Here is a 23,398-nt window from a genome sequence, read left to right as displayed (position 1 = left end):
GATCCAAATAATTGACAGTGGTGGAGCTATATTCTGCCATAAACTTTAGACCATAATTGTTGTTATTCATTTGTGTCAAAAAATCTCCAAGACTTGTGTGGGAACCCTCCCAGAACAAAATGACTTCGTCGATACACCTTTTGTAAAAAAGAAGCGATTGGTTTCTGTTTTTAAAGATAGTTTCCTGTTCCCATTTAGTACTATGTTTGCTACACTTGGGACATAGCGTGCCCCCATAGCTACACCCCTGGTCTGATTATAGTAATTGTTAAGTGCCCAAAAATAGTTGTTGCCCATAGCCAAATCTAACCCTTTCACCAGGAAGTTGGTTTGTGATTTCTTCACTTTGGATTCCTTTGACAGAGCCCATTTCACTACCTCTAGAGCATCCCTATATTGTATATTAGTATATAGAGACTCAATGTCTACTGTAACTATTATGCCCCGTACACACGGTCGGACTTTGTTCGGACATTCCGACAACAAAATCCTAGGATTTTTTCCGACGGATGTTGGCTCAAACTTGTCTTGCATACACACGGTCACACAAAGTTGACGGAAAATCCGATCGTTCTAAACGCGGTGACGTAAAACACGTACGTCGGGACTATAAACGGGGCAGTGGCCAATAGCTTTCATCTCTTTATTTATTCTGAGCACGCGTGGCACTTTGTCCGTCGGATTTGTGTACACACGATCGGAATTTCCGACAACGGATTTTGTTGTCGGAAAATTTTATCTCCTGCTCTCCAACTTTGTGTGTCGGAAAATCCGATGGAAAATGTCCGATGGAGTCCACACACGGTCGGAATTTCCGACAACACACTCCGATCGGACATTTTCCATCGGAAAATCCGACCGTGTGTACGGGGCATAAGAGTGTTATCAGTTACAACACTCTTTTGTAAAAGCACAATAAGTTCCCTACTGTCTTTTAGATAGGATTGGCTCTGAGTCACCATATGCTGGAGGAACTTGTCGAGGTATTCCCCCAATCTAGAGTAAAGAGAACCAGTCCCACTAATTATGGGTCGACCAGGGGGATTTTCTTTGTTTTTGTGTATCTTCGGCATTATATACACTGGGATCTTTGGGGCATGTAGAATAAGATAATCTGCTTCTTTTTGGTCTAAAATCTTTTTGGTTAGTCCTTTTTTCACCCATCTGCATAATTCTATCTTTAATTGTGGTGTAGGGTCCTTACTCAATTTTTTGTAAGTGGCTGTATCATCAAGAAGTCTCCGTATTTCTTTGTTATAATAATCTTTAGTTAGTACTACCAATCCACCCCCCTTGTTAGCTGGTCTGACAACTATCTGTCTGTTGTCTTCCAGTAATTTTATTCCCTTCAATATAGATTGATTTGTTTTAGTTTTTGTCACTTCTAGTTGTCTGACTTCATCCTGTGCCATATTTCTGAATACCTCTATAAAATGATTGGTGCCCTTTTTCAGATTAAAAACAGAATTATTTTTCAGCCCACTGTGCAAAAAGAGATCATCAGCCTTTGTTGCAGTGGGATTACTAATTAGGCTCACAAAATGTTTTTTAATGTTTAGTTTCCTAATATATTTCTCAATATCAACAAATAAGTCAAACTTGTCAATATTTTTGTTCGGTGCGAATTTTAGGCCCTGAGATAAAACTTCTAACACTTTTTCAGAAAAGGAAACCTCTGCCAAATGATTGTTTGAGTCCATCGTGTCATCAAGTATTTTTATTGTGTTCTTTTACACTGTTCACATATGCATGAATATTCAGGTTTTACATTATTGGTTTTTATGTAATTAGTTACTCCACAGCACCCTCTACACAATACACAATTGCTATTTGATTACCACTAACCAAATTAGGGGAGCAGCTTATTATTTTCATAATTTTTCTCCACGTATTTATTTTTCTATACAATTTGTTGGCGCAGAGTACACATTTTCTTTTCAAGTCTGGAGCACAGCAGTGCAGAGACACTCACAGACAAAGCAGTGGTCACAAGGTTTCTCAGGAGGAGAATGGATCTGAGCGGCAAAGATTCTGTCACCCAAAAGTGAAGTGAGTCTCGTACGAACGGTAGCCAGAATACGGTTGGGAGGTATCACAATAACAGGAGCCAACTCCATCTTGGAAGCGGAGGAAAACTGGAGTAGCAAAGCATCAGCCCTTACATTCTTAGTACTGGGTAAGAATGAGACTATGAGAACTAGGTGAGAAGGGTGACTTCAATCCTCTCTGTGTAATGAGTGACAATCCCTCCACTGGCTATAAGATGAGCGTTTACCAAATCAGATGGATCCCTGAATTACCAGGAAGTCAAACTCACTTATGTCTCCACAGGAGAGAAACAGGGATAACCAGCGCTCCAATCAGATAGGAAATGACCAACCAGATAACGTAGAGAGAAATAAAACCTAAGTGCTCTCCGTTACCACTCATAAAAGGCTGTTTATTTGATTAAAATGTGCACTCAGATGTGTTGCTGTATGTGCAGGCATAGATCAGACATAAAGAGCGCCAATAATGGCGGATCGCCGTATCAATCGTTTGTGCAAAGCTATGCACAGGATGGCAGTGGGTGACGTCCGCAAGGTAGCTCCTCCCCCTGTACGTGTTATGTTTCTACGGGACTTTGTCAGCAAGGGCGGGGCTACCACGTCACCCGAAGATATAAACAGACGACCAGTCACCATGGAGACCTCAGGAAGCCGGAAATCCCTGCTTCTCAATGTGATAATTTTATATGACCACAGACTGGCGGCAAAGCTGATATATAAAACTTCTCATTATTAATGTATGTTAAAAACGATCATTATAAAGAGATGAGAAGGTAAATCAAACCTCCTTTTTCACTTCCTCATAACACAAATAACTATTCTACAGTAATGTATCAAAATTTATATATACAAAAAATTGATAAAAGTTGATCTAAAATTAATATGAAAAAATTATTAAAACCAGATATAAAAAAATTATTAAAACTAGACGTTTATTACCCGCGGCCATCCTTTCACAATAAATACAAGCTAATAGATCCACCCTTGTTACAGTTTATAATACATTAAAAACCATAGTCATTTATCAGATATAAAGCAGGTAAGGTCAAATTCTATGTTTAACCTTTCCGGAACCATAACTTTGGTTTCAAATATCCAGAAGGATTCTCTTTGACTCAAATGTTTGGATAAAATTCCCTCCTCTCCAGTGCTTTTGTACCTTCTCTATTCCACAAAACCTCAGACTTTTTGGGTCTCTATTGTGAAAGTTTCTAAAGTGTTTAGATACACTATGAAATCTGAGGCCTTTTTTGATATTGTTCACATGTTCGCCAATGCGTACGCTTAAAGGCAGAGGCGTAGCTTGAAGCTTGTGGGCCTGATGCAAAATGAGGAAAAGTATAGAGTGCTGTAATGGGAAAGGAGCTCAGCAGCCGGCATAGCATGCAGGGTGGGTGGAGGGGGTGGTCAGGGGGCTTGGGGGGCAACTTAGATCTAGGAGGGCAAAGCCATATGACACAAAATCTGGAGCCTGCAGCCCCTGAGGAGGTGTTAAGGGATTTGTTTTAGCAATTTCTGAAGGTTTCTCTGTCAGTGTTGGCAGGTGTTGGGGGAAGGTCACCTCCCGGAGGTGTGTGTCTTTTCCCCAGTTGTCAGGGAAGTGGGGTAAGTAGGCATCTCCGAATGGGGGGGGTACAGGGAATCCCAGTTGGTGACAAGGAGACACTGCGCAGTGTCATACCTCACCAGTGACATCGGTCCCATCGTGGCTATAGGGCGGTACTCTCATCTTCTTGCCATGCTGAGCTACCATGTTACCATTCCATGTTTCCAGCACACAGCACAGACACTTCCCCATCCTGAGCTGTTCTCACCTTGTGCTCCTCTCTATTCAGAAAATGGCTCACAACTTCTCCCCAGCCAATGGGAACAGAGGGGTGTGGACTGTGGAAGGCAAAGTAGAAGCTCAGTACTGAAGCGTGGCTGTGGGGCCCTAGGGCAGATCGGAGCTGGATTTGTAAAGGATATGATAATATTACAGGGAGGCTGCAGGGGCCCCCTGGAGCTAGGGGCGGGGTTGCAATTATTACCCCTGCAACCCCTTATGCTACACCCATGCTTAAAGGTCTTGAGGTTCTGCCAACATATTGGAGGCCACAGTCGCACTCCAGCATGTAAACTACCCCTGTAGTGCCACATGTAATAGGGTTTTTGATGCGGTAGTTTCTATTGGTAACGGAGGAAGAAAATGCTTTCTGCCTCTTTACATTATGCTTACATTGCTTACATGCAGGACACTTACCACATGCATAAAATCCTGAGAGGAAAGTGAATCATTTGTTGTCCTTGACTACAAAGGGGTCTAAACCTGGGGCAATAATATAATAATATAGATATAGATATAGATATATATATCTATATCTATATATCTATATCTATATATCTATATCTATCTATCTATCTATCTATCTTAATATTATAGTCCAATATAATCCTATATTCATGCCTATTATGTTTTTATTGGAATCAGCCACTAGTGTATTCCTATCCAAATTACCAATATTCTTAATTTCACTTACCATTTTTTCTTTCTGATACCCTTTTTGTATGAACCGTTCTGCCAGAATGTTGGATTGTATATAATATTCAGACTCCAAGGAAAAGTTCCTTCTGAGGCGAATAAACTGTCCCCTTGGAATATTACACAACCACGATTTGTGGTGACAGCTATCCAAGGGTATGTAGCCCTTTCTGTCTGTCGGTTTGAAGAAATTACGTGTCTTAAAAGCACTTCCTTCTTTATATATCTCCAAATCAAGGAATGCTATGCGTTCAGCATCAGCATTCCATATAAGACTGATATTTGTGTTATTATTATTCATTTTGGACATAAAAACACTCAGACTGGCCCCCTCCCATACCATGATGAGATCATCAATGTATCTTTTGTAACAGCAGCTGTACAGGACGGTCACAAAAAACTGTTTCATCCTCTCAGAGTGCCATGAATAGATTTGCAACACTTGGGGCAAATCGAGTTCCCATGGCAACTCCAAGGACTCGAAGAAAGTACCGTCCATCGTACCAAAAATAATTTCTAGAAAGGCAGAATTCTAGTGATTTAAACAAAGAATGTTTTATATAGGTCTGGAAGGTTTGATCTAGGGCCCATTTTACTGATGTTAGTGCATCATGTTGTCCAATAATGGTGTATAATGAGCTAACATCAGCAGTCACCAAAAGACTATTTTGATTACATGGTAGAGTTACAAACACTCCTGAGTCACACGGCTTACCTGGAATCTCCCACTGTGGCCACCCCGGTACAACCTATGTTGCAGGCCGACCCTACTGCTGCTCCAGTCTCTGTGGAGGCATGAGTATTACCACTATAAGAGGCATGTCTGGTTTTGCTCCGCTTCCCCAGAGATTTGTGGGTGATCCAGTCCAATGCAGAGGTTTTCTCAACCAGGTTGAGATATACTTTAAGGTGCTGCCCCAGGCGTTTCCAATGGACAGAAGCAAAGTAGGTTTTGTGATATCTTTGCTTTCTCAAAAAGCCTTGGCCTGGGCAAGCCCTCTATGTGAGATGCAAAAACCTGTTGTCTTGAGCTACCCTGAGTTTGTGGCTTCGTTTAAAAGGGTATTTGACGTTCCCACACGCTCCGCTTCTTCTGACAAGTGCCTCATGTCCATCGAACAGGGTATGAGAACTGTTGCCGACTACGCCAATGAATTCCGTACTCTGGCAGCAGGGGTTGTGTGGAACAATGAGGCCCTCTTAGCTGCTTTTTCTCATGGTCTCCCGGATACCATCAAGGATGAGATAGCAGCCCAAGATATACCCACTGTGCTGGAGAAGTTAATCACGTTTGCCATCCTCATTGACTCCAGACTCAGAGAAAGACTCTCTTTCAAGGAGCACTTGCGGAAGCCTCCTGTACGTTTGTCTCTGAGCTTTGCAGTCCCACCCGTGCCTCCCTCACCTCCCATGCCTCCTGGTACCGAGTCGGTCAGTGAAGGTGAACCCTTGCACTTGGGTTTCATGCATCTCTCTGCGGATGAGAGAACCTTTAGGAAGAGGGAGAGATTGTGCCTTTATTGTGGCCAGGCAAGTCACTTTTTGAAGTGTTGTCCTAGCCGTCCATGGAACGCCCGGACCTTGAGGTCCTGTCACGGACAGACCTTAGGTGGCGATGTTTCATCCCCAGTTATCCAAAAGGATAAGCCCCTGGTTTCGGTCACCCTTTCTCGGGCTGAGTTGTCCGTCGAGATACAGGCTCTAATCGACTCTGGGGCATCAGGCCTTTTCATTGTTGCTACCTTTATATCGAAGGACTCGATTCTGCTGCAGCTGCGTGACACTCCACTTGCCATTGAGGCTCTTTACAGGAGACCTCTTCAGCCTGCCCATGTGACTCATGAGACGGTTCCATTGTTTATGGCCGTAGGGGCTCTTCACCATGAGATAATCCAATTCCAAGCTATTTCCTCACCTAAGTCCATGCTGAGGTTCTCTCCTGGTCCCCACAATGCAGTGAGACATGCTTCCAGTGGGTAGCCAAGGTCCTGTGCACCTCTTCACTCTCCTCCCTGCCGAAGGAGTACGGTTTTAGCGATGTCTTTGACAAAGGTCAAGCCGGTAGTTTGCCTCCACAGTGGTCGTATGATTGTGCAATTGACCTTCAACCTGGTGCCATACCCCCTCGTGGCCGAGTTTACCCTTTGTTGGTCTTGGAGGATAAGGCCATGGAGCAGTATTTTGCAGACGCACTTTCTTTCGAGGTTTCATCCGCAAATCCTCGTCTCCTGCTGGTGCTGGTTTCTTCTTTGTAAAGAAGAAGAGTGGTGAACTGAGACATTGTATTGATTATAGGGGTCTCAATCTTTTCACGATTAAGAATGCCTATCCGATTCCGTTGATTACGGAATTATTTGACCGCCTCAAGGGAGCAACGGTTTTCACAAAGCTTGATTTGAGAGGGGCATACAATCTTGTGAGGATTAAGGAGGGCGATGAGTGGAAAACTGCGTTTAATACCAGAACAGGCCATTATGAGAACCTCGTAATGCCTTTTGGCCTTTGTAACGCCCCAGCAGTTTTCCAGGAATTAATTAACAATATCCTCTGAGATTTGTTGCAGTTATGTGAGTTGGTTTATCTCGATGACATCCTCATATTTTCCAAGTCCCTGGAGAGCCACCACACAGATGTCTGTTGTGTGCTTCAGAAACTAAGAGAGAACAATCTCTATTGTAAACTGGAGAAATGTGAAATCCATCATGAACAGGTTTAATTCCTGGGTTATGTCATTTCCACTGCTGGTTTTTCGATGGACCCAGAGAAACTTTCAGCAGTTCTACAGTGGCCCGACCCGTGAGTTTACGTCCTCTGCAGCATTTCCTGGGCTTTGCCAACTATTATAGGAAGTTTATTCGTAACTTCTCATCTCTGGTCAAGCCCCTGACTGATATGACCAGAAAGGACGGTAACCCACAGAGTCCATTAAGGCCTTTGAGAGTCTCAAGGCTGCCTTTGTTTCTGCTCCAGTGTTGGCACATCCTTATCCTACGTTACCTTTTATCCTTGAGGTTGATGCTTCAGAGACTGTTGTTGGTGCCCTTCTGTCTCAACGTCCTAACTCTGAGAGCGCTATGCATCCTTGTGGCTACTTTTCCAAGAAATTGTCACCTGCGGACTGCAATTACGAGATTGGTGACAGAGAGCTGTTGGCGATCATTTTAGCCCTGAAAGAATGGAGACATGTCCTCGAAGGTACCACTGTGCCGGTTCTCATTCTTACTGACCATAAGAATCACATTCTTGTCTGAGGCTAAACGCCTCTCTCCCAGAAGGGCCCGATGGGCTCTTTTCTTGTCAGGTTTCAATTACATTGTCTCCTTCTTACTTGGTACTAAGAATGTAAGGGATGACGCCTTGTCACAACAATTTTCCTCCACTTCCAAGTTGGAGTCGGTTACGGTTCCTGTGATTCCTCCTGATCGTATTCTGGCTACGGTTCGCACCAGTCTCACTTCTCCTTTGGGTGACAAAATTCTTGCTGCTCAGGTCCATGCTCCTCCTGAGAAACCTTGTGACCGCTGCTTTGTCCAAGAGAGTCTCCATACTGCCGTGCTCCAGACTTACCATTCTCCTAAGGCTGCTGGCCATCCTGGGAGGAATCAACTCTTTTGGGCCATTTCCCAACAATTCTGGTGGCCTAGTCTACGTGCTGATGTAACTGCCTTCGTAGCTGCCTGTTCCATGTGTGCTCAGAGTAAGACTCCACGACACCTTCCAGTGGGCCTCCTACAACCCATACCCAATGGAGAGAGGCCCTGGACCCACCTGTCTATGGATGTCATTGTGGAGTTACCCAACTCCCAGGGCAATATCCTTATGGTGGTTGACTGGTTCTCAAAGATGTTTCATTGTATTCCACTTAAGAAGTTGCCCACTTCTAAAGAACTGGCTTCCATTTTTGCTCAGGAGATCTTTCGCTTACATGGGCTACCCAAGGTGATCTTGGACAGGGGTAGTCAGTTTGTGTCCTGGTTCTGGTGAGCCTTTTGTGCACAGTTGGGAATTCAGCTTGCTTTCTCCTCTGCATAACACCCGCAGTCTAATGGGGCCACAGAACGAGCCAATTAGTCCTTGGAGCAATTCCTACGTTGTTACATTTTTGACCGTAATAACAACTGGTCAGACCTATTACTGTGGGCAGAGTTTGCTCACAACAGTGCCTTGAATTCTGCTTCCTGATTGTCCCCATTTAATGGCGAATTATGGTTTCCAACCTTCCATGTTGCCTGACTCGTTTGTTCCACAGAATATTCCTGTGTTAGAGAAGCATCTCCGTGGTCTTCCTTCCACTTGGGCACAAGTCCAGGAGGCTTTGCGACATGCTAATGATAGGTACAGACTCCATGCTGACCGCAGACACCTGCGTGTGCCTTCCTACCAGGTTGGGACAGGGTCTGGCTGTCATCTCGCAACCTCCGACTTCGTGTTTCCTCACTGAAGTTTGCACCTCGGTTTATTGGGCCTTTCCGTATTCTTTTCAGGATTAACCCAGTGGCTTACGCATTAGACCTTCCTTCTAATATGCGTATTTCTAATGTATTTCATGTCTCCTTATTAAAACTTTATGTCTACAACCGCTTTACCACCTCGGTGCCACGTCCTCACCCTGTACAGGTTGAGAACCATGAGGAGTATGAAGTACAGTCCATTGTTGACTCCTGTAGGTTCCGTGGGCGCATACAGTACCTGGTGCATTGGAAAGTGTACGGTCCGGAGGAACGGTCTTAGGTCTCATCCTTAGACGTACATGCCCCTGTCCTCCTTGATGATTTCCATAGATGTTTTCCCCTCAAACCTGGTGGTCCTCTGAGGGGGAGGGGTCCTTGAGGAGGGGGTACTGTCAGGGCTGGGCTCAGCTCTTCCTTCTCTGAGCTGGCTGCTCAGCTGTCGGCTAATTGCCAGCTCCTATCTCTCCACAGTTACTCAGCTGTTGATGATATCCTGCTCGTCAGTCCTGCCTACTTAAACCGTCCAGTTCAGAGGAGCTCTGCCTTTGCCTTGGTCACATCACAGAAACAATCTCCTGCAATCCTGTTCAAGACTAGCTTTGCTGACATCCCTTCTGGCTCCAGATCCTTACTTGCTGTTCCACTACATTGATTCCTGACTTCTGGCTTGGCTGACTAGCCATTCCAGTTACTGAACTTTGCTATGTTTTGACTACTTTGTTCTTTTTACTTTTATTATTAAACAAGTGTGATTTAACTGTACTTCTGTTTCGGTCTGATTTCATGGTTTCATGTCAACAATTGGTAAGTGTTACGATCTTCTAGTAGCCGTTCCATTTCAGTTTTATAAAAAGTTTTACTCATTATAACTAACCCTCCTCCTTTGTCTGCTGGGCGGACTACAACATCTTTCTTTTTTCCAAAATGGAAATCCCTTTTTTAACCACTTAAGGACCGAGCCTCTTTTTGAGATGTGTTGTTTACAAGTTAAAAACTGTTTTTTTTGCTAGAAAATTACTTAGAACCCCCAAACATTATACATTTTTTCTAACACCCTAGAGAATAAAATGGTGGTCATTGCAATACTTTCTGTCACACCGTATTTGCGCAGCGGTCTTACAAGCACACTTTTTTTGAAAAAAAAAAACCACTTTTTTGAATTAAAAAATAAGACAACAGTAAAGTTAGCCCAATTTTTTTTTCATATTGTGAAAGATAATGTTACGCTGAGTAAATTGATACCCAAAATGTCACGCTTTAAAATTGCGCCCGCTCGTGGAATGGAGACAAACTTTTACCCTTAAAAATCTCCATAGGCGACGTTTAAAAAATTCTACAGGTTGCATGTTTTAAGTTACAGAGGAGGTCTAATGCTAGAATTATTGCTCTCGCTCTACCGATCGCGGCAATACCTCACATGTGTGGTTTGAACACCATTTTCATATTTGTCAAGGACCCTCAGTTCGTCCTCTGATAATGAAGAACCACTGATATTATATATGACTGCTCCGATTGGAGCCTTTTCCTTTTTTGTTCTTCTCCCTTTCTTTCTCTTCTTTTTCCCCCATATTTGTTTCCAGTGGGTGTGTGTGTCCAAGGTTCCAACATGTTGGAACCTTGGACACACACACCCACTGGAAACAAATATGGGGGAAAAAAAAGAGAGGGAGAAAAGCAGGGAGAAGAACAAAAAAGGAAAAGGCTCCAATAGGAGCAGGGATATATAATATCAGTGGTTCTTCATTATCAGAGGATGAACTTAGGGTCCTTGACAGTTTTGGAAAAAGATAGAGTCCTTGGTAAAGTATTACCTGCCCGCCCGCACCTTATCTTAGCGCTTCTGCTTCTTCCCAGGGGATTTTCGTGTTACCTTCACACTCACAGTTTTAGGCTGGGACTACAACAGTCCAATCTGGACCGCTATTTGTGGACCACACTTGGGACACAACCAAGCCCCCGCTCTGGCTATCTTGGTGGGCAGGACTTTCTGGTTTATACCAACTCAATATGGCTCTACTTTGTCCTCTACCCTGTATGGTAACCCCCCTACCCTGAGACTACCACACCTGCATACCCTCTTTTGCATTGCTCACAGATCTCATCTGTCCTCGTGTTTTGATTTGTTCTTAGCACGAGTCACCTGCTCCAGTGTTGGGAACTTCCATCTTTTGAGTATGTGTTTATTGGGGCTGACTACTCTGTAAGATAGTGAGACCTTTTCTATTTCTTGCAACTATTAAACCCCCTAATGTGTCCTGAAGAAGTTTTGACAACGAAACGCGTAGACGCATTAGGGCTCACATCATGTGATCATATTTCATCTATATTATTTTTATGTGTTCCTTTCATGTCCTCTTTGCATTGTGTATATGTATATGTATATTTGTATTTCAATAAAAGTATATATAATTTTTGATATCCCTTTGGTTTGCTCTGTCTTTAAAGTCCGACCCGGGGTTACCTCTTTAGGAACCCCTTTTTCTTTTGTAAATTCTCAATTATTTATGGATGTGGCAATTGGAGTGTTTCTCTTTTTTTTTATTTAGTGGCGTTTAGCCTCAGACAAGAATGTTAGATTCTTATGGTCAGTCAGAATAAGAACTGGCACAGTGGTACCTTCGAGGAGATGTCTCCACTCTTTAAGGGCTAAAATGATAGCTAACAACTCTCTGTCCCCAATCTCATAATTGCATTCAGCAGGAGACAATTTCCTGGAAAAGTAGCCCCAAGGATGCATAGTGTTCTTAGAGGTAGGACCTTGAGACAGTAAGGCACCGACTACAGGTACCGTAGGATCAGGATGTACCAACACAGGAGCAGAAACAAAGGCAGCCTTGAGACTCTCAAAGGCATTAATGGAATCCGGAGACCAATTCTGTGGGTTACCGTCCTTTCTGGTCATATAAGTCAGGGGTTTGACCAGAGAGGAGAGGTTACAAATAAACTTCCGATAATAATTGGCAAAGCCAAGAAAACATTGCAATGGACATAAACCGATGGGTCTGGGCCACTATGGTACTGCCGAAAGTTTCTCTGGGTCCATCGAAAAACCAACAGTAGAAATGACATAACCCATTAATTTAACCTGTTCACGATGAAACTCACACTTTTACAATTTACAATGCAGGTTATTATCTCTCAGCCTCTGAAGCACATGGCAGACACCTGTGTGGGGGGCTCTCTAGAGACTTGGAAAATATGAAGATATCGTCGAGATAAACCACCACACATAACTGCAACAAATCTCGGAGGACATCGTTGATAAATTCCTGGAAAACTGCAGGGGCATTGGAAAAAACTAACGGTATTTACAAGGTATTCATAATGGCCTGTTCTGGTATTAAACACAGTTTACCATTCGTTGCCCTCCTTGATCCTCACGAGATTGTGTGCCCCTCTCAGATCAAGCTTCGTGAAAACCGTTGCTCCCTTGGATGGTCAAATAACTCTGTAATCAACGGAATCGGATAAGCATTCTTAATCGTGAAGAGATTGAGGCCCCTATAATCAATATAGGGTCTCAGTTCACCACTCTTCTTTTTCACAAAGAAGAAACCAGCACCAGCAGGAGACAAGGATTTACAGATGAATCCTCAAGAAAGTGTGTCGGCAACATACTTCTCCATGGCTTTGTCCTCTGAGACAGACAAAGGTAAACCCAGCCACGAGGGGGTATGGCACCAGGCTGAAGGTCAATTGCGCAATTATACGACCGGTGTGGAGGCAAACTACCGGCTTGACCTTTGTAAAAGACATTGCAAAATTTACGGTACTCCTCCGGCAGGGAGGAGAGTGAAGAGGTGCACAAGACCTTTTCACAAGACCACTTTCTGAAAACATGTCTTCCTGCATTGTGGCGACCAGGAAAGAACCTCAGCACAAAGCCAATCAAAAGAGGGGTTGTGCTTCTGTAACCAAAGATAACCAATAACCACCGAGAAATGAGGTGAGGAAATGACTGGGAATCGGATTATCCCATGGTGAAGGGCCCCTATGGCCATGGTCAACGGAGTAGTCTCATGAGTTACATGGGCAGGTTGTAGAGGTCTCCCATCAATAGCCTCAATGGCAAGTGGAGTGGCACGATGCTGCAGCGGAATCGAGTGCTTAGACACAAAGGCACCATTTATGAACAGGCCTGCAGCCCCAGAGTTGATTAGAGCCTGTATCTTGATGGATGACTCAGACCAAGAAAGGGTAACTGGAACCAGGGTCTCATCCTTCTGGATAACTAGGGACGTAACAACGCTGTCCCCTACAGGACCTCAGGTGCAAGTGTCCTCCCGGACAGGTATGACAAGATTTTAGGAAGTGACATGCCTGGCCACAATAAAAGCACAATCTCTCCTCCTAAAGGCCCTCTCCTCCGCAGAGAGATGTGTGAAGCCCAACTGCATTGGTTTTACTTCACTGGCAGACTTGGTACCAGGAGGCATGGAAGATGAGGGAGGCAAGGGTGGGACTGCAAAGCCCGGAACCAAATGTACAGGAGGCTTCTGCAAGCGCTCTTAAAAGGACAGTCTCTCTCGGAGTCTGGAGTCAATGAGAATGGCAAACATGATCAACTGCTCCAGCTCAGTGGGTATGTCATCTTTGATGGTATCTGAGAGACCATGAGAAAAAGCAGCCATGAGGGCTTCATTGTTTCAAGCAACCTCTGCTGCCAGAGTATGGAACTCAATGGCGTAATTGGCAACAGTTTTTATACTCTGATGGACATGAGGCTCTTGGCAGCAGAAGTGAAGCATGCAGGAATGTCAAATACCCTTTTAAAGGAAGCCACAAACTCTGAGTAATTCAGGACAACAGGGTTTTGCATTTCCCATAGAGGGTTTGCCCAGGCCAAGGCAAGCAAAAAAATCACAAAGCCTACTTTGCTTCTCTCCGTGGGAAACGCCTGGGGCAGCATCTCAAAGTATATCCCAACCTGATTGAGAAACCCTCTGCATTGAACTGTATTGCCCCCAAATCACTGGGGAAGTGGAGCGGAACCAGACAGACCTCTTATAGAGGGAATATTTGAGGCGGGTGCCTGCACAGAGACTGGAGCATCAACAGGGATAGCCTGCAAAACAGGTTGTACCGGAACAGCCTCAGTGGGAGGATCCAGGTTAGTAGTGCGAGTCAGGAGCGTCCGTAATGCTATGGCAAACTGATCCATGCGGTGATCCTGCTCATCCAATCTGGAAAAAATATTACCAATAAGTGGATTGCCTGCATCTTCTGAATTCATTGGCTTCGCCTACTGTCAGGAACCATGAATCAGACCGAAACAGAAGTGCAGTAAAAATCACACTTTTTAATAAAATGGTAAAATGGTATAAACAAAGCAAACGTAGTCAAAACATAGCCAGGGTTCGGTAACCAGAGCGGGTAGTCGGAACAAGCCAGTGAAACAGGAATCCAGAGATCAGCGTAGTAGAGGCAGTAAACAGGATCAGGAACCAGAAGGGAAGTCAGCCAAGCAAAAGTCTTTAACAGGAAAATACAGCAGAGAGTATCTGAATATGTTGACCAGGCGAAAGCACAGGAGATCTGATCCAGGCAGTTTAAATAGCCAGCCGGGCTAGCTGACGAGCAGGAAATGAAGACCAGGTGAGTCACTGTGGAATGAAGAGTACTGGCAATTAACCAACAGCTGAGCACAGAGTAGGAAGAGCTGAGCCCAGCCCCGACACCATGAATTTCCTCTGCACTTCCTGTTTGCCAGATTATTGTGCTCTTCTCCAGCCAATATATAGCGCCTTTCACTCCTGCTACCATCCGTATCTTCACTACCATTTGTTACTGACCTATGGCTTGTTGCTCGATTACACTTTCCCTGGATACCATCCTGCAACCACTTGTTAACCACTTGAAGACTACAACACTTAGTCAAGTCCTCAGTTTCAGGTAGTATACTGGGATGATACCTTAAGCTACCGGAATTATCCTGGTATTTTTTTTTTCTTTTCAGCTGGCTATTCTGCTTTTTGTAAAAGCAATCCTAGTGACTAATTAGCTGCTGGATTGCTTTTACAGGCAGCAAAGGGCTCCCCTTTCTGGGGAGCCTGGCCTTGGCTTACCATAGAAGTGATCAGGGACTGGATCTTCTCCAATCATCTCTAAGGTATTAGAAACCGGAAGCAACGAGTATATTGTCACTTTCGGTTTCTCCAGGATGTAAACAAGTGACTTGTAAAAACACATCTGATCACACTGATCCTGGTGTGATCAGATGCTTGTAAGGGCAGAAGAGAGCTACGGGGTCTAATAGACCCCAGATCTCACCATAAAGAGGACCTGTCACTGCTTATTGTTATCACATGGGTTATTTACATCCCTTGTGACAGCAATAATTGTGCTGAAAAAGAGACAGCGTAAAAATAAAAGAAATAATACAATTTTTAAAGTGCCCTGTCCCACCGCACCCATGCATCGGTCCCACACACATATTTAAACGGAGATCATACCACACAAGGGAAGTATTGCCGTGAACGTCAAAGCAAGAGAAATAATTCTAGCACCAGACCTCCTGTGTAACTCTAAACTATAACGGTAACCTATAAAGGCTTTTAAAGCGACACCTATGGAGATTTTTAAATGCCATAGTTTGGCACCATTGCACGAGTGTGCACAATTTTAAAACATGATATGTTAGGTATCTATTTACTCAGCGTAACACCATATTGTATATTTTGCAAAACAGTTGGGTATTATATTGTGTTTGTGTGCAATAAAATTAATTTAAGTGTGTTTTTCTGAAAAGATTGTGTTTCAAAAACCCGCTGGGTTGCACGAAAAAAAAACGTTAGTGTGTACCAGGCTTTAGACCTTGTTGAAAGGTTATTTCTTTCAGGTGAGAAAATGCCCCTATGAGTGGTGGTAGTGCTCACTGAAACAATTATGTAGAAGTTGGTTTTATCACTTGTGAAAGACACTAATGCCCCGTACACACGGTCGGATTTTCCGATGGAAAATGTCCAATCGGAGCGTGTTGTCGGAAATTCCGACCGTGTGTGGGCTCCATCGGACATTTTCCATCGGATTTTCCGACACACAAAGTTGGAGAGCAGGAGATAAAATTTTCCGACAACAAAATCCGATCACGTCAATTCCGACCGTGTGTGGCCTGTTCCGACGCACAAAGTGCCACGCATGCTCAGAAGAAATTCCGACACGGAACAGCTCAGTCAGGTAAAATTAGCGTTCGCAATGGATACAGCACTTTCATCACGCTGTAATGTTAAAAATGGTTTAATACAGCGCACTCTCTTCTTCTTTATAATGTGACAAGAATTAAGTAGTTTTGCTGCTCATATTCACACACACTTCTCACAAACTTATTTTTGTGTTTTTTTCTTGGGATTCCCTGAATATATTGTTATTTGTCACATCTGACAGAATTTTTTTTTTTTTTTTGTGATTTCAAGCCATTTTTGATTTAGATTTTAGGTTTGTATTTTTTCCAAGGCTGATCTTTGTTTAATGTTATTTTTAGTTTTACTCCAGACTATTTTTGTGTGTGTTTTGTGTGTCAAGTTCCCACAACACCATTGATATCTTTTATTATTTAATCTCAAGGAGATTGTTTGGTGTTGGTGTCCCTTGTTAATTTCACATTGTATTTTTGAAATGTACCTGAATCCTCACAAACAAACTGTCCTTTTTGAAGTAAAACACACATAGGCAAGTATAATTCAAACCAAAATTCCTTTATTAAGGGCTCAGAACCAAACAAAGAGGGAGGCAACACTGGATCAACAGGAGAAATTAGCGAAGCCTGGGACCCCCAGGGCAGACAACAATTCTTGAACATCAAAATTGGTGGCCTGAGGAGTCCATATGTAAGGGAGGGCAGTCTGGTCCAGAAGTCGCAGAGATCCGGAAAGCAGCAGATGACATCTGTGTCCCCAGGCTGTGGTACCACAAGAGGCTGCATCTTTTGGCCGACCAGACTGGATCCAGGGTCCTCACTTTCTGGTCTTCCTTCCACGCTTCATTCCGGGCTGTGGCTGTGCTGTTGGAGATGTGGCAGGGGGAGGAGTAGGACCTGGAGGAGGAGGAGGACTGGGAGGACCTGGAGGAGAAGGAGGAGGAGGAGGAGGACCTGCAGGAGGAGGAGGAGGACCATCTGTGAGCTCGCAAAGGTGTGTCTGAGATGTAATTTGGCCCCTCATACCTTTATTAAGAGCCTCCAATATGAGCGACTCACACATGAGTTGTTGTCCCTCCTCCATCCTCTGCATTTTAGAGGCAATGAGGGCAGCAATGTCCTCCTCCACGGTGTGTGGTGCTCCCAGGACCTCTGTAGCCCTCCAAAAGAGACCTATGGCAGCCTCCTCTAGGGCACTCCTCCTCCTGCCACTTTCTCTTTCCAGGTGTTGGGAAGGGACCTGCAGATCAGGCAGGCGGCTCGGCCCAGCCACCTCCTGGCTGAGACTTCCCTGTGTATGAAAAAGGGACATGGTTTTAGTTTTTGCATCATCAATCACAATCATAAATTAGTACTCCAAACTAACATCTAGGTAACATCATTGATTGGACAACCAGAAATATTTAGAGGAATGCTATACCTGGCTCAATCTGGGCTCCTCCACATGTTGTTGCCTGGAAGGCCCAGGTTGGGTGTCAGAAGCCTCAGCTGGGGGGGAAGGAAGCGTGGAAGGAAGACTGGAGAGGGATGACCTGGGTTCAGTCTGGCCTGCCAAATGCAGCCTGTCATAGTACCACATCCTGGGGACATAGATGTCATCTGGTGCTCCGGATCTCTGCGAATCCTGGACTTTCTGGCGCTCCCTTACATATGTGCTCCTCAGGCCACCAATTAGGATCTTCAAATATGTGATGTCTGCCGTGGGGATCACCTGCTTCACAATTTCCAACAAATGATCCAGCGCTGCCTTCCTCTTTGTTTGGTTCTTGTAATATGGGTGGTTGATCTTCCACAGACATGGCAGCTCCCTTAACATATCAATGAATATTGATATGAAGTCATTATCTTTTAATAAGATATCCATGTTCACTGCAAGACACAACACAAGACAAAGCCTAATGTCAGACAAAACTCTCCTAATCTGGTTACAATATAGGCCTCAATCTAGAAGCAGTATAGGCACAAGTTTATCTCTTACCTTTGTTCTTACGATCGACGCATCCAATGCTCCTTCGTCCACTCACAGATCGTACGTACTATGCACGCGTGTTACGCTTTATACACACTGCGCATGCGTGTAACTCCGACTGCCCCTGACGTTCTTTCTAGTCTATTCCCCACCCCTTTTCATTCGGCGCAGTGGCACATGGCGGAGTTAGAGCAGGTGCGTGCTAATTCTAGCAACGAGGAGGAGGAGGAAGAAAGCCCGGATCCGGAAACGTCCCGATCCAGAAGGAGACGATTTAAGGCGACAAATATGTCCTTTGGGGAGATGTTAGAGATGGTGGACATCATGAAGAAGGCCGACTATGATGGAAAGTATGGGCCTTACCCCAACACCAACATCAGAAAGGCCAAAATCATTGCGAAAGTGATCAAAAGTCTGCACAGAAACTTCGGGGTACGACGATCGAAAGATCAGCTCAGGAAGCGGTGGTCGGACCTAAAATTAAGAGAGCCCGAGCAGTACCGAAAGATCCGGAGAGTGCTGCAAAAAAGTAAGTAGTTGTGCTGTGTTCCTATTATTTTTGTCTTTATTATGTTCGTGCTGCTCCATATGCTTATCTTAATTGTACAGTTTAAACTGTCAATTCATGGGCCCGTTATTCGTTCGTCTCCAAAATTTTTTTGTCACCCTCTAAAACAACATTGTTTCTGCCATATGCATTTGCCCACATTTTTTAGGGCCTACTTGGATGAAAAATATTTGGTTGTGTAGATGGGTTTGTTACTAGAATGAAATGCAAACTAGATTCTGTGTAAGGAGAGGACACTCAGCAGCTGTTTTCACATCTGGACACTGGAGCACTAGTGTGGGACACAAGAACACCCTTTTTATTAGGGGGCCCACACGGGTGCTCCAGTGTATACTATAGGGGGGTCTCCATCTGTGAAGCTTGTACTAAACAGGTAAAGTATTGCAGGTTGGCAAAGGACAATAAAAAAGCGACATCTTGGAACTCTGCTAAAATAGACAATTGTACCCCACTTCCAACCAATGTTTCCTATTTATAGTTCTGCCATCAAATCACTGTGTGCTAATTATACCATTTTTGTTTTACATAGGGGAGAAAAGACTCGGAGGACACCCCTCATCCGAGGAGAACAGAGACCCCCCACCTTGGGAAGAAGGGGAAATACCCCCAACCCAAGTGGAGCAGGAGGAGGAAGAAGATGTGGTTGAAATTGCCACCACAACAGGTGAGTGTCTGCGACCACAGGCTCAGGTAAGAGATGGATGCTGGCAGATTTTTGATACCTGTTTTTGTTTGGTTTCTCTCTTTTTAGGTGATCGAGATCCTTTCACATCCGAAAGTGCCCAGATGCTGATCGGGGGATCATGGGGTGTAATTTCGAATTGGAGAACCTAAAGACAAAAATCAATGATGTGATTAAAAGAAATAATAACATCATTGATGTTTTGGGGCGAATTTAATACCCCACAAAATCACTTTTGGTTTTGTGTGGTACAATGTTCAAAATTTTTTTGTAATGTTTAGAAAAGCCAAATTTGGAGGATGCACACAGTGTGCCAACAAGTGCTATCTGCCATCACAGGAGATCAATGGACGCGTTTTGGGGGTGCAACCCCTTCCTCAATAATAAAGTAGCGGTGAGGAAGGGCTTGCTCCCCCAAAACACGTCCCTTGATCCCCCGTGATGGCAGGTCGCACATGTTGACATTCGTAAATTGGTGTGCATCTTCCAAATTTGGCTTTTCAAGGGGTGATTTGACCCCATCTGAACGCAATATCAAACACAGTTCCTAAATACTCATGTCTGATACTGCCTTCAGGTATTACCATATGTGAACTTTGTATATTCAAGTTTTTGGTCTTTCTTGTTGGTTTTACACAGGCCTGTTTTATCGTAAATGGACATTTCTATTTTTGATAATGTTACCCCAAAAATTGTTATACAACAAACATGTTGGTTTGTTCTAAAAACCGTTTCTAAATGCACATGTGATTGTGCAGGTATTAAAAAGTTTGTTAATCAAGAATGTGTGGATTATTGTCTCAACGCGACAACATTTTGTGGTGATGTAATTGCTGTTTTCGTAAAAAATGGTGGTTATTTCCTAAGGGCAAATCCTCTTTGCACTACAAGAGCATTTTCATTGCAGTTTCAAGAGCACTTGTAGTATACAAAGTGTATACGCCTTTAGTAAATAACAGCCAGCAGTGCTTTGTATAAGGTTACACAATCACGCCATTTTCAGGACTCCACACATTGCTGACAGGTTCAGCTAAAACAAACACAAGCAGTAAATGTCCACAAAGAATTTTGTTTTTTTGTTTTTTATTGGAAAAAGGCTTCACAAATTTGAAGGCATATTGATGGCCCCCCTACCCGCAAAGAACTCCAGGTATCGTAACCGGACATCACGGGCACTCAGGGAGGGCAAACCAGGATGGCCGCTTTCAAGCGCCGTCAGTGTTTCAGGTATCACTCCGGCCTCAGGCCCAACTGAGCCAGCATAGTTGGCCGAATGTTTCCTTAAAAAGTTATGGAGAATACAGCACGCCAGTATAATATGGTTCAGTTTATACTCCGCCATATGGATAGGTGTCAGAAATAGGCGGAACCGGCTGGCCAGGATTCCAAATGTGTTCTCCACCACTCTTCGGGCTCTGGCCAGCCGGTAATTAAAAACCCTCTGTTCCAGGGTGAGGGTCCTCATCGGGAATGGCTGCATCAGGTGGTCCCCCAGTGCAAACGCTTCATCAGCAACGCACACAAATGGGAGTCCGTCCGCATTGTCCTCTGGAGCTGGCAAGTCCAAGCTGCCATTCTGGAGATGCCTGTAGAACTCCATCTGGGCGATGACTTCACCATCCGGTTATTCTTCCCCACGTCCACATACAAGAAGTCATAATTAGCCGACACCACCGCCAACATCACAATACTATTGAACCCCTTATAGCTGAAATAGTACGACCCCGAGTTGGGTGGTGGGATGATGTGGACATGTTTCCCATCAATTGCCCCTCCGCAGTTAGGAAAGTCCAACCGCTGGGCAAAGTGGGAGGCCACAATCTGCCATTCCTGTGGCGTGGAAGGAAACTGTTGAGGAAAACAAAAATAAATTAATATTTTTGCACAGAAACATGGCAAGCAGATTAGGCACAAACATTCTGGGGCAACCTCCAGATAGCATTTATTAAGGGGAATTTAACAACACCAAAGTCTAAGGTACACCTATCACATTCCCCCCCCCCCCTCTCATGGGCCATTTGGAACATTATGGGGTGGTGTGGAAATCATGGACAGGTAACCCTCTTCACTTCATTGAGAGATGAATGCCTAAATACAGGGTATTACTTGGAACAGCCCCTCAGTTACACTATTGGCAGCCCACTGGACAGGTAAGAAGTGTCATAATACAAAGATATAAATACACACTGTACACATTTGAGCACATTTGAACATTCTGCTATTACCTGACTCAAGATAATAATAGTATCTTAAAAATTCAAACAGTACCATTGGAAAGTATACAGGCAGGCCCTTGCACTACATGCTTTGGGTAATTCATCCATACATCTGACCACAAAAGAGATGGGTATAGTGTGTATGGGTTTGGCAAAGTCAGCAGATAGATGATTGAGGATAGATAGAAAATTGGGATCTGCTGACTTAGCAGTTGGGGGGAGGGAGGGTTACTAAAAATGATTTGGGGACACCACAAAAAATAAGCCTCTGCCACTCTGCCAGAATTTAAAGCTAAACTAACATTTATAAACATTTTAGGGGGTGTTTGGGGTAAAGCACTACTATGGAGCTGATAAAATACATTGTTAAGTGACTACATGAGGTGAATATAGGGCCAGGTGAGAACATGCTGGGGAGGTTATTGAAGGCCAATCTGTATGAAGGACCTAAAAAAATAATGACATAAAAATCCAGCATGCATGAGAACAAAGGGGACATTCACAGCAGATTCCAATCATGGTAATTAGAGAATGAGGAAAGAAATACAATATATTATCAAACATTAAATACAAAAAAATGTGAGATTAAAGGATAAAAATCTTACCTTCATATACTCCTTCTGCAGGACCTGGATGATGGCAGAACAGGTCTCTGGGATGATGATACCCAGAGCCTGGGGGAGATGCCTGTCGAGAACTTCAAGTCCTGCAGACTTCTCCCTGTTGCCAAATACCGCAGGGTAGTGACCAACCTCTGCTCCGGAGTGATGGCTTGCCTCATGCAGGTATCCTGCCTGCTAATATAAGGGGTCAGCGAAGCCAACAGACGGTGAAACACGGGGTCCGTCATCCTGAGAAAGTTCCTGAAATCATCAGGATTATTCTCACGGATCTCACGGAGCAAAGGCATATGAGAGAACTGGTCACGCTGAAGCAACCAATTCTTGGTCCATGAACTCCTCCCCACCCTGTTCATGGACTGGACTTGTGTCAAGGTCAGGACCCCAACACCAAGCCCCCGCCCAGCACGAACTCTACGAGGAGTACGCATACGCAACATGGCTAGAAAACAGTCGGCTGCTCAGAACGAAGTAACAGAACGCACTGAAGAACAGCAAGGCCTGTGAAGAGCGACCTGAAAAACAGCAACGAGCGAACAAGATCGCACAGAAAACTCAAATACGAACTGACTGCACGCACTGAAGAGCAGATACAAACCCACAAGCACAAACTGAACCGCAGAAAATGATCTGAAAGCCACGAGTCTGAAAAAGCGCGAATCGTCTCTCACCAAACTTTTACTAACACGAGATTAGCAAAAGGAGCCCAAAGGGTGCCGCGCTTGGTTCTGAACTGGCCTTTTCTAGTCTCATCGTACGTGCTTGACGTCACCGCGTTGTTGGCGATCGGAAATTCCAACAACTTTGTGCGACCGTGTGTACGCAAAACAAGTTTGAGCCAACATCCGTCGGAAAAAATCCTAGGATTTTGTTGTCGGAATGTCCGAACAAAGTCCGACCGTGTGTATGGGGCATAAGGAGTTAAAGATTATTAGTGTTTGAACACTGTTACTTGCTTTTTTTTTTCTATTAACATTTCTGTGTTTTTTCCTTATATAGTAAAAGTGAAAAACTCAGGGGTGATTAAATATCACCAAAAGAAAGCACTATCTGTCTAAAAAAAATGATATAAACTTCATTTGGATACAGTGTGTGAGTAATGTAATTGTCATTTAAAATATGAAAGCGATGAAAACTGAAAAATGGCCTGGACTGTAAGGGGATGAAACCGTCCAGTTTTCAAGTGGT

The sequence above is a fragment of the Aquarana catesbeiana genome, linkage group LG07 (genome assembly GCF_042186555.1).
Source record: "Aquarana catesbeiana isolate 2022-GZ linkage group LG07, ASM4218655v1, whole genome shotgun sequence".
In the NCBI taxonomy this organism is placed as follows: Eukaryota; Metazoa; Chordata; class Amphibia; order Anura; family Ranidae; genus Aquarana; species Aquarana catesbeiana.
Note: the sequence above shows the minus strand (reverse complement) of the source record.